The sequence below is a fragment of the Phacochoerus africanus genome, chromosome 14 (assembly GCF_016906955.1).
Source record: "Phacochoerus africanus isolate WHEZ1 chromosome 14, ROS_Pafr_v1, whole genome shotgun sequence".
NCBI classification, from domain to species: Eukaryota; Metazoa; Chordata; class Mammalia; order Artiodactyla; family Suidae; genus Phacochoerus; species Phacochoerus africanus.
In genome coordinates, this window is record NC_062557.1 from 27324694 (window position 1) to 27334099 (window position 9406).

Consider the following 9406-nt stretch of genomic DNA (forward strand, 5'->3'; position numbering starts at 1 on the left):
TTGGGGCTGCTCCCACAGCATATGGAGGTTCCCAGGCTAGGGGTCGAATCGGAGCTGTGGCCACTGGCCTACACCAGAGCCACAGCAACGCAGGATCCAAGCTGCGTCTGCAACCTACACCACAGCTCACGGCAATGCCCGATCCTTAACCCACTTTGCAAGGCCAGGAATCGACCCCGCAACCTCATGGTTCCTAGTCGGATTCGTTAACCACTGAGCCACGAGGGGAACTCCAGAAATGCTTATTCTTAAGGGGTGGCCATCTAGCAGAGTCACTGACTCCCTGGGGACTTGGGTCCCTTGATGGAGCCGTAGTCCAGGCAGCTGCTTGAGTCCCCAGGAGGGAGACTGAGTCCAGGAGCAAGAAGGCCAGGCTGAGGGCACGTGTTGGGACTGCAGCCTTGCTGCCAGTGACCAAGGCTGAGTGAGTGTAACATCCCAACACCCCAAGCTGTAAAGGCTTTGTCTCAGTGGTGGTTGCCCTCCTCCAGACAGCCTCAAACGACCTTGCGTCAGGTGCAGAGGGTGAGGCCTCACACAGAGCCCAGTCGTGGTGGTCTTCCTGGAAGAAGCCACGGGGCTGGGTCTTGCTGAGTGGCTGTGCTGCCCAGTGCAGAGGGGAACTGAGTCGGGAGGATTGAAGAAGCCAGCAGTGAGGGAGGCAGGGCTCTGGATGCTTCCTTCCTTTTCTGCCTCCCTCTCAGACCCTGGGAAACACTTGGAAGAACTCGGGCTGTATGACTTGACCACCCCGCTGCCCTCTCTGGGCCACAGTTTCCACACATAAGAATGAAGGGGGAGTTCCCTTCATGGCTCAGCAGTTAACAAACCCAACTAGGAACCATGAGGTTGTGGGTTCAATCCCTGGCCTTGCTCAGTGGGTTAAGGATCCAGCGTTGCCATGAGTTGTGATGTAGGTTGCAGATGTGGCTCAGATCTGGCGTTGCTGTGGTTGTGGCGTAGGCTGGAAGCTGTAGCTTTGATTAGACCCCTAGCCTGGGAACCTCCATATGCCAAAGGTGTGGCCCTAAAAAGCAAAAAAAAAAAAAAAAAAAAAGAATGAAGGGGTCTGGCCGCCTGGGGTCCTATTTTAGGGACTCAGAGATCCTCCAAGCCAAGTCAGGCTCAGCTTGCAATTCTTTCACTTGCTGAAGAAGCCCAGAGCACAGTGGCGGAGTCAGAAGTGGCCGAGTGGCGCTTCCCTGTGTGCGGAAGTGCCATGGATACATGCTACCTGTGTGAGTGTGCGGGACATGCTTGCAGCCACGTGTGTCGGAGTGTGCCTTGTGGGCCGGTGGCTGCATAGAACCTGTGTGCAGGAGGGAGTTGTGTCTTGGTGTGTGTGAAGGTCTACTTAAGTGGGGGTGGGGGGCAGTGTGTGTGCACATGCAGAGTGGGTGTGTGAGATGTGTGCAGGTCCAGGTATGCACATGGAGGGTGGTGTGGGTTGAAGGAGCATCTCGGGGACTGGGATGAAGGCCTGGAGGGGCCTCTCCCTCACTCTGCACACCCCCTCTGCCCACATGGTCAGCCTGTGGCCGATGGGCCCTGACCAGTCAATGAACTCAGGGTCTGGAAGAGTCAGCGGCTTTTCCGACCTCTTTGCCAAATGAGATGTCAGCACAGAGGCAGGGGTGGGGGTGCAGGCTGGGGAGCGTGGCCATGACTTCATGACAACTGGCTGCTGGGGGAGGGGTGGGGAGCCAGGAACCCGGCCTGGTTGGCCCCTGGTTGTGGCAAGGCCTGGGGAATCTGCTCTGGGTGGGAGAGGCAGCAGCCCAGCCCCAGGCTCACAGTTCTTGGGGACCCTTGGTTGCTTTTGTGGGGGCCATGGTTAAGCCCGGGCCTACCAGGAAGGTGGGGAGGGGCACTGTGCAGCACCGAGAACCCTCCAGGGGCTTTCAAGAGCCACCCCATATGCTCACAGCAACCCCAGGAGCTAAGGACTCTTATCCTGGTTGTGCGGATGAGGAAACTGAGGTTCAGAGAGTCAAAGGAACAGATGCGTCTGGAGCCAGACAGCTGGAGTGAGTGGTGGAACAGCCTGGAAACATGGGTTGGTGCATTTCCACCCCAGCCCATGACAACACGGAATGGCAGAGGGGTAGCTCCAGTGAAAGCATTGACGTGTAGGCATCTCTGAATCCTCAGACTCCATGCTCCTCATCCCCCCATGATGGCCCCCATCTTGGGGAGCCCCTCCACATACTCCACTACAATGTGAGGGCCGGGGACCTCCCTATGCAGTGGGGCCACATGAAGTAATCAGAAGCCTTTCTCTGAGCACAAGCCAGAGGCTGGGCCCTATTCGGAGCAGAATGCCTTGGTCCAGGCCACACCGCCCTGACTCCCAGGGATCAGGCTTGTGATGTTCCTTTGTGGGGTTGGAGGGGCCCCAAGATCACAGACCTGGGGGTGGATGTGAGCACCATCTTTGCATCCAGAAGCTGAGATCAGCTTTTGGGGTGCTGTTTGTTCAGCCATTTACTAGTTTCTCTTTACAGTAATAATAATGAGGCCTGTCTAAGCGTTCTCGTTCACAAAGTACTTTCACAAATGTTCTCTCATTTAATCCTCTCGCCTGCCCTGTGATGAGGAGTTAATATACCCATTTTATGGAACCAGAAACTGAAGCACAGGAGGGAGGTTCTGGGACTAGTCTCAGATCTCATGGCCTCCAAGGGGCAGCCACCTGGCCTTCCTGACCCCTGTCCTGACCCGCTCCTTCCACAGCAGCAGCTCCTCCCAGAGGAGCGTGGCACTCCTCCGGCTCCTCCAGAGGCAGGCCTGCATCATTTCCCAAAGCAAGACCAGATGATCCGCTGTCTTCATCCGGGGGCTGTGTGAAGGCTGCTCCCCACACTCCCCTCCTGCAAATATTGGGGTCTGGGTGGTGGGAAGATAAAAAGATGCAAAAGTAACTGCCGCAGAGAGCTGGAGACAGGTGCCAGGAGGGGTCCCTCCTGCCCTTGGCACTGGGCCAGCAGAGGAGCAGAAGGAAGCAGCAACTCCTGGAATATAACCCATTGACCGGGCGCCCAGTGCCAGCTGTTGCCAGGTTCTCATCTGCTTGTGGCAAAATGAGAAACATAAGGACATTGTGAGGGTTTCATGAAGCTGGACTCAGTCTGAAGGAATGTGCTCTTACCTGAGCTGTGAATTCTTGTCCGTGTGTGCTTGTCCGTGTGTGCTTGTCCGTGTGTTTAAAAGGACTTTTCTGAGTTCCCGTTGGCTTAGCGGAAACGAATCCAACTAGGAACCAGGAGGTTGTGGGTTTGATCCCCTGGCCTTGCTCAGTGGGTTAAGGATCCGGCGTTGCCGTGAGCTGTGGTGTAGGCTCGGATCCCCAGTTGCTGTGGCTGTGGTGTAGCTGGCAGCTGTAGCTCTGATTCGACCCCTAGCCTGGGAACCTCCATATGCCATGGGTGCAGCCCTAAAAAGAGAAAATAAAATAAAATAAAAGGACCTTTCCTTTGACATTTCCTCCTAATGTCCTTAACTCGGCAAAATGAAGAAACGGTGACCGTGTCAGGCCCTATATTGTTTCTTCGGAAATGTTAGTGAGCTGAGAAATCCAAAGATGCTAGTTCCTGGGGGGACCTGGCGCAGAAATTGTTTTTTAATTGAGGGGGGATATCGGAACAGCTGGAAAAACCCACGGGGAGAAGGGGTTGGGCAGGGTTCCTGCCCAGACTCAGCCCCACAGTCCCAGACCCCAGGCATCCCCAGGAAACCTGAGCAGAGGGAACATTTGAGTACAGGGAATTCTGAGAAAGGCCTCAGGGCCAGCGCTCCATGCCACACGCCCGCAGCCTCTTCTGTGACCCAGAGCCAGGCGCAAATGTTCCCTTAAACCTCACCTCCTGCCTTCCCCAGCCCCCACAAGGCTGGTTCTAAAATAGCCTAGGCCCTGGAGGAGACGTCATGGGTCAGGCTGGCTGCCTGCCCCTCAAGAGGGCACATTGGTAATGCCAAGGCCAAATATAGAGAGACACGGGACACCAATGGGGGACTCAGGGCCTGGGGAGCCGCGCCCTCTTCCAGGTGCCTACCCTTCCCCCACCCGTTCTGAGCTCTGCACCCCCTAAGCCTGGGCAGCCGGGAGGCACCGCTTGCTGGCCTGGCTGTGGCCCGGGGACATGTCCCAACAAGTCCTGAGCAAAGCTGCAGGTGGCCCAAGGGGGTGCCAGGCCTGGTCTGGGCGTGAGCTTGGGGACACCGCCTCTGTCTGGGGGTCTCTCAGTGCTTTTATAAGCGTCACTTCCCACGGGCTGCCCCCGCGATCAGGAGGCTCAGGAGACAGGAGGAGCGGAAGCACTCCTGCCCTCTTTTCTTCCCAGCTTCCCAAGGAGACCAAGGCCATAAAGCCGGGGGCGGGAGGCTTGGAAGAGGGCAAGCAGCCAGGCCAAACCCCAATAAACTGCTGGTTCAATCGAACTGCAAATAATCAGGCCTGATCACCAAGGTTACCTCCACCCTCCACTCCCGGGAATTAAAAGTCAAAGGGCAGAGCTGCTGACGCAAATGTCAGGGGAGACAGGAGGTTTGGAACAGCTGGGATCCTGCTCCCTGGCTCCGCCGCCCCAGAGCCTTGAACACGGCATCTCCTAGGCCAGGCCCCCAGAGCCCGGTGTGCACTCGGGGAAGAGGGCTGCGCTGCCTCTCCTTCCTGGTTCCAAGGTCAACGGTATCTGATTGGAGGTTAATGAGAAATTCCCGAGACGTGGCGTGGCTGATGCCTGGGGGACGGGGAGAAGCAGCAGCTCAGCGTCTCATAAGCCTCTCTCCTCCCACCCCTAAACAGAAGGAAGAAGCCTCCATCCTCCCTGTGGGGCCTGGGGGGGCTGGCTCCCTGAAACTCTCTGTGTGCCCCCCAAGTCCATCCTATGGTGGGCACGCCCTGGGCAGCTATGCTGTGTTGGGTGCACCAGTGGTGACCCCCAGTGGCCAGTGTGGGACTTAAACTTGGGCGACTGCAGACCCAACACTGAGCCTCAGCCCAGGGCAATGGCTGGGGAAATGTGAGCTGTGCAAGATTTAGGAATTTGATTTTGGATAACAGGGCTGTTGGCATTTGGAGGTATTTTGGGATGTGCTGATTTTTCCTAATTGAACTGTGGCTGGATCTCAGCCTAAAGGTCCTACTGTTGGCAAATCGGCTTCAACGTGTCCAAGAATGCACTCCTGTTAGCCCTGCTCCTCCTCCTGACTTCCCCGTTTCTATTAATAGCACTGCCACCCTTCCAAGCCTTCAGGCTCCCAACCGTGGAGTCATCGTCCATCTCTTCCTGCCCTGGGCTGGGTGCCTGGTCCTGCCCCTCCTTGCTCTGCCTGCCACTCTTAAAGCCCCCTCATGGCCTCTGCCCCAGTGAGTCTAGTCGGCCGGCCTCTCGCCTTGAGCTACTGCCAGTGTCAACAATGCTGCTGGGTCAGACGTGCGGATGTGACCAGCCCTCCACTTACTTGGTGTGTGACCTTGGGCAAGGTACTTGCCTTCTCAGTGCTCAGCTTCCTCAGCTGTAAAATGCGGATAATAATTACGGTTCCCATTCATGGAGCATTGCAGGAATTAATGCAGATTTGGGTAGTTCCCATTCTGGCTCAGTGGGAACGAATCTGACTCGCATCCATGAGGACACAGGTTTGATCCCTGGCCTCGCTGCTCAGTGGGTTAAGGATCTGGCATTGCCGTGAGCTGTGGTGTAGGTTGCAGATGCGGCTCGGATTCCGAGCTGCTGTGGCTCTGGTGCAGGTCAGTGGCTGCTGCTCTGATTTGACCCCTAGCCTGGGACCCGCCATATGCCATGGGTGTGGCCTTAAAAAGATTAAAAAAAAAAGCGTATGAATTATTAGAGATCATCTATCCAGCCCAACTCCTCCAGTTTAAACAAGTAAATTGACTGCTCATTTCAGTAGCACATATACTAAAAAATTGGAGTGATACAGAGAATGGCATGGCCCCTGGGCAAAGATGATGTGCAAATTAGTGATGCATTCCATATCAAAAACAAAACAAAAAGTAAAGAGAGGCCCAGGGAGTTCCCTTCGTGACTCAGAGGTTAACAAATCCAACTAGGATCCATGAGGATGCAGGTTTGATCTTTGGTCTAGCTCAGTGGGCTAAGGATCCTGCGTTGCCCTGAGCTGTGGTGTAGGTCGCAGATGCTGCTCGGATCCTGAGATCCTGTGGCTGTGGTGTAGGCTGGCAGCTGTAGCTCCAATTCGACCCTTAGCCTGGGAACTTCCATATGCCGTGGGTGCGGCCCTAAAAAGCAAAAAAAAAAAGAGAGAGACAGAGAGAGGCCCTGAGGCTTCCCTCAGAGCTGCCTTGAAGGTTAAGGGAAGCAACACAAGTAAAGAACCCAGGACTGACTGGGCCTAGCTCATGCTCCCTGTCTGTAAGGAGCCTTTCTTTGTCGAGGTCTCTTCTGGGCCTGGGAGACCCTTGCTGGTGGGCAGAAGTGAAGTGGGCACATATTCTGATCATCACATGAGAAGTGATTTTTTCTGAATTGATCTGGGTGTTTTCTGCCCCATCCGGCCTGAGGCGGAGTTTCTGGAACAAGCTGGTCCTCACTTGCTACCTCTTTCAACCTGGAGAAAGCGGCCTCTGGAAGGAGATGCCCACTGCCTTGGCAAGTGAGTTGTGTGGGCGAGGCACTCACCATTCTGCACCTCTCCGCCCTGGGTCTTGTCAGGTCTCCCTGTGATCCACACACCCAACCCTTTAGCTCAAATCTGTGAGTCCAGAAAAAAAAAAAAATCACAAAAAACAAAAACCCATCTCCTCCAAGCTGTGCTCAGACCTCATAGATAGCCTTAGGCAGGGAGGAAGATTTGTTTCGGAGCAGCCCTGCACAGAGGCAGGGGGGATGGCTGGTGTGAAACCGAGTCAGGGATCTGGCAAGCGCTCCCAGCCACTCACCTCAGCCCGCACCAGGCTCTCCTTCAGCCGCAGAAGCTGTGGGGTCAAGGGTCTTCTCTACAAAAATCTGTCCCAAATAAGTCATCGCCTTCGCCTGCGGGATGGAGCTGAGAACCCGGATCAGAATCCACACACCCTGGCCCCTGAGCTTTGCTTTGCGGGTCTACTCAGCTCAAGTATAATAGATGATCAGATTATGGCCCCCATGGGGGCAGAAGGGTCAGGCCACTTGACCAAGAGGATCCTAAAACCCTTTCGGGTACCGCTCATTTCTGGGGGCTGGGGAACCTGGGGGATTAAAATCACACACACCCTCTCTGGGCCTTGAATTAAGGCAACGGCTCAGTAGGGGACACCCCCACCTTCCAAACCTTGGTGATGGCAGTAGGCTGAGGTGGGGGTTGGGGTTTCTGTCTGAGTCTGGAAACCCAGTGGCCTCCAGGACAAGTCCAGACATGCAGCTGTTCTCCGAAAGGAAGCAGCAGCTGCGGGGGAAGGGCAACATACTGAGAGGAGGGGAAAGAGGCAAAGGACTTCAGATTCATTGAGGACAGTTAAAAGGGCCTCACAAGAGGAGGTATTCTGAGTCTCCTGGGAGGAGCTGCAATGGCAATCTCTTTCCTAGGTGAACATTTTTTGTCTTGACCGGAAATTTCTTCCCAGTGTGTGACATCTGACCTTCACCTTTTCTTCTAAAGCTTAGCTCTGGTGCAGGTGAGCTGAGGAAATGTGACTCCCCACTACCCCCGAAGCCACCCCCCCAACGGCCCCCAACTCGGTTTCTGCCCCGGGGGATGCTCAGAGGCTGCAGGCCATCCTGCCTTGTGCCAATCTTCTGCAAGGGCTCCACAGCTAGGGGTGGGTGCTGGGCCTGTCGGGCTTCCTGCCCAAGGCGTGATCTCATCATGAAGGTTCTGGGCCCAGGCCCCTGAGGAGAGGGGCTAGGCAGCCTGGCCGCTCACCAGAAGTTCCTCCCAAGGACCCTTGTTCCTCTGGCTGTTCCAATTCCCAGTTTTCCTGTCACTTTCTGATGCCATAAACCTTTCGACATCCTCCTCTCTCTCTTTTCTTTTTAGGGCTACACTGGTGGCATATGGAAATTCCCAGGCTAGGGGCTGAATTGGAGCTGTAGCCACCGGCCTGTGTCACAGCTACAGCAATGCTGGATCCCAGCCTTGTCTGCAACCTACATCACAGCCCACGGCAACGCTGGATCCCTAACCCACTGAGCGAGGCCAGGGATTGAACCTGCGTCCTCATGGATACTAGTTGGTTTCATCACCGCTGAGCCACAACGGGAATTCCCTGATAACCTCCTCTCTTGAACCAAGCTTCTCTCCCAGGCCCTTCCTTTCCTCAACCAGCTGCACGCCATCTGCTCCCAGACAGTGGGATCTGGCCTGTAGCTTTGCACAGGAGGCAGGCCAAGGACAGATGTGGATGGTGGGAGCTGTCTCTCTGATCCCAGGGGGATCGGAGGGACAGAAATTGGGTAGGGGGGCTTTCAGCCCCTCATACACAGCTGAGGGCCCTGGAGCAGCCCTGAACGCTCTCAGGCATTGCACTCTCCAGGCGTGAGAATGGCAAACATCCTTCTTCTCCGGGTCTGTGGACATTAGCCCTATTTCTGGTTCGTGTGTGTGTGTCTGTATGTGTGTGTGTGTGTCTGTGTCTGTGTCTCTCTCTCTCTCCCCTGACTGCAGTTCTGGTGTGTGCGTGTGTATGTGTGTGTGTGTCTCCCCTGACTGCAGGGCTGCCTCTGGTCTACGGCACTTGAATGCCAAGGAGGAGGTGGCAAGGGTCCTTTACACCCTGTGCATTTCACAGCTCCCTGCCCTATTCAGGGTGACTGTGACTGCCCCCCCCACCCCCCAAAACACTCTGCCACCCCAACACCCCACCTCCACCCCGCCCTCAGTGTGGGCCGGCCTTATCCCCCTCCCTGGGGCCCTCGACTGCCTCCATTAAGGCAGTAACATCTCATATTCCCCCCATCAAGAGGATCCAACAGCTTCTTGCACATTTGGTGGTGGTGATAAGGTAACAAGTCCTAATTTCCACTCTCTTGCGCTTAAGATTTAGAATCATGGGAACAGAAAAGGATTTTGAATTTGTCCAGTCCCCTGTCATTTTATGGAATAGAAAACTGCAGGCTGAAGAGAAAATGACAGCCTAAGTAAGGCTCATGGCTTCTCAGAGCAGCTTGGGACAGGGGTGTCCTGGCACGAGGCCCGGGGTGTCTAAAAGAACTGGAATTCAGCAAGCCCCTCCGAGAGGTAGCTGGGCAGTGGTGTGCGGGAGAGGCGACTGGAGGGTAAACTTGGAGATTTATTTCAGTCACACAGATTCTCTCCCTCTAATCCTTACCTCCCCCCCTTTTTTCCTTTTCAGCAGCAGTTATAAAATCCAGGAAATCAATGTGGATTGATGGCCTATAAAGGGCTTAGTTAGTGCTGCAACCTGCTGAGTTATGTAACTCCT

General features: G+C 55.2%; 1 non-coding gene across 1 annotated transcript; it reads left to right on the plus strand.

The window, feature by feature from the left end:
- The first annotated feature begins 5900 nt into the window (after positions 1-5900).
- On the plus strand, positions 5901-6006 carry LOC125115316 (U6 spliceosomal RNA). Its single transcript, XR_007132030.1, has one exon. It is a non-coding gene; the product is annotated as a U6 spliceosomal RNA (small nuclear RNA).
- The last annotated feature ends 3400 nt before the right edge of the window (positions 6007-9406 follow it).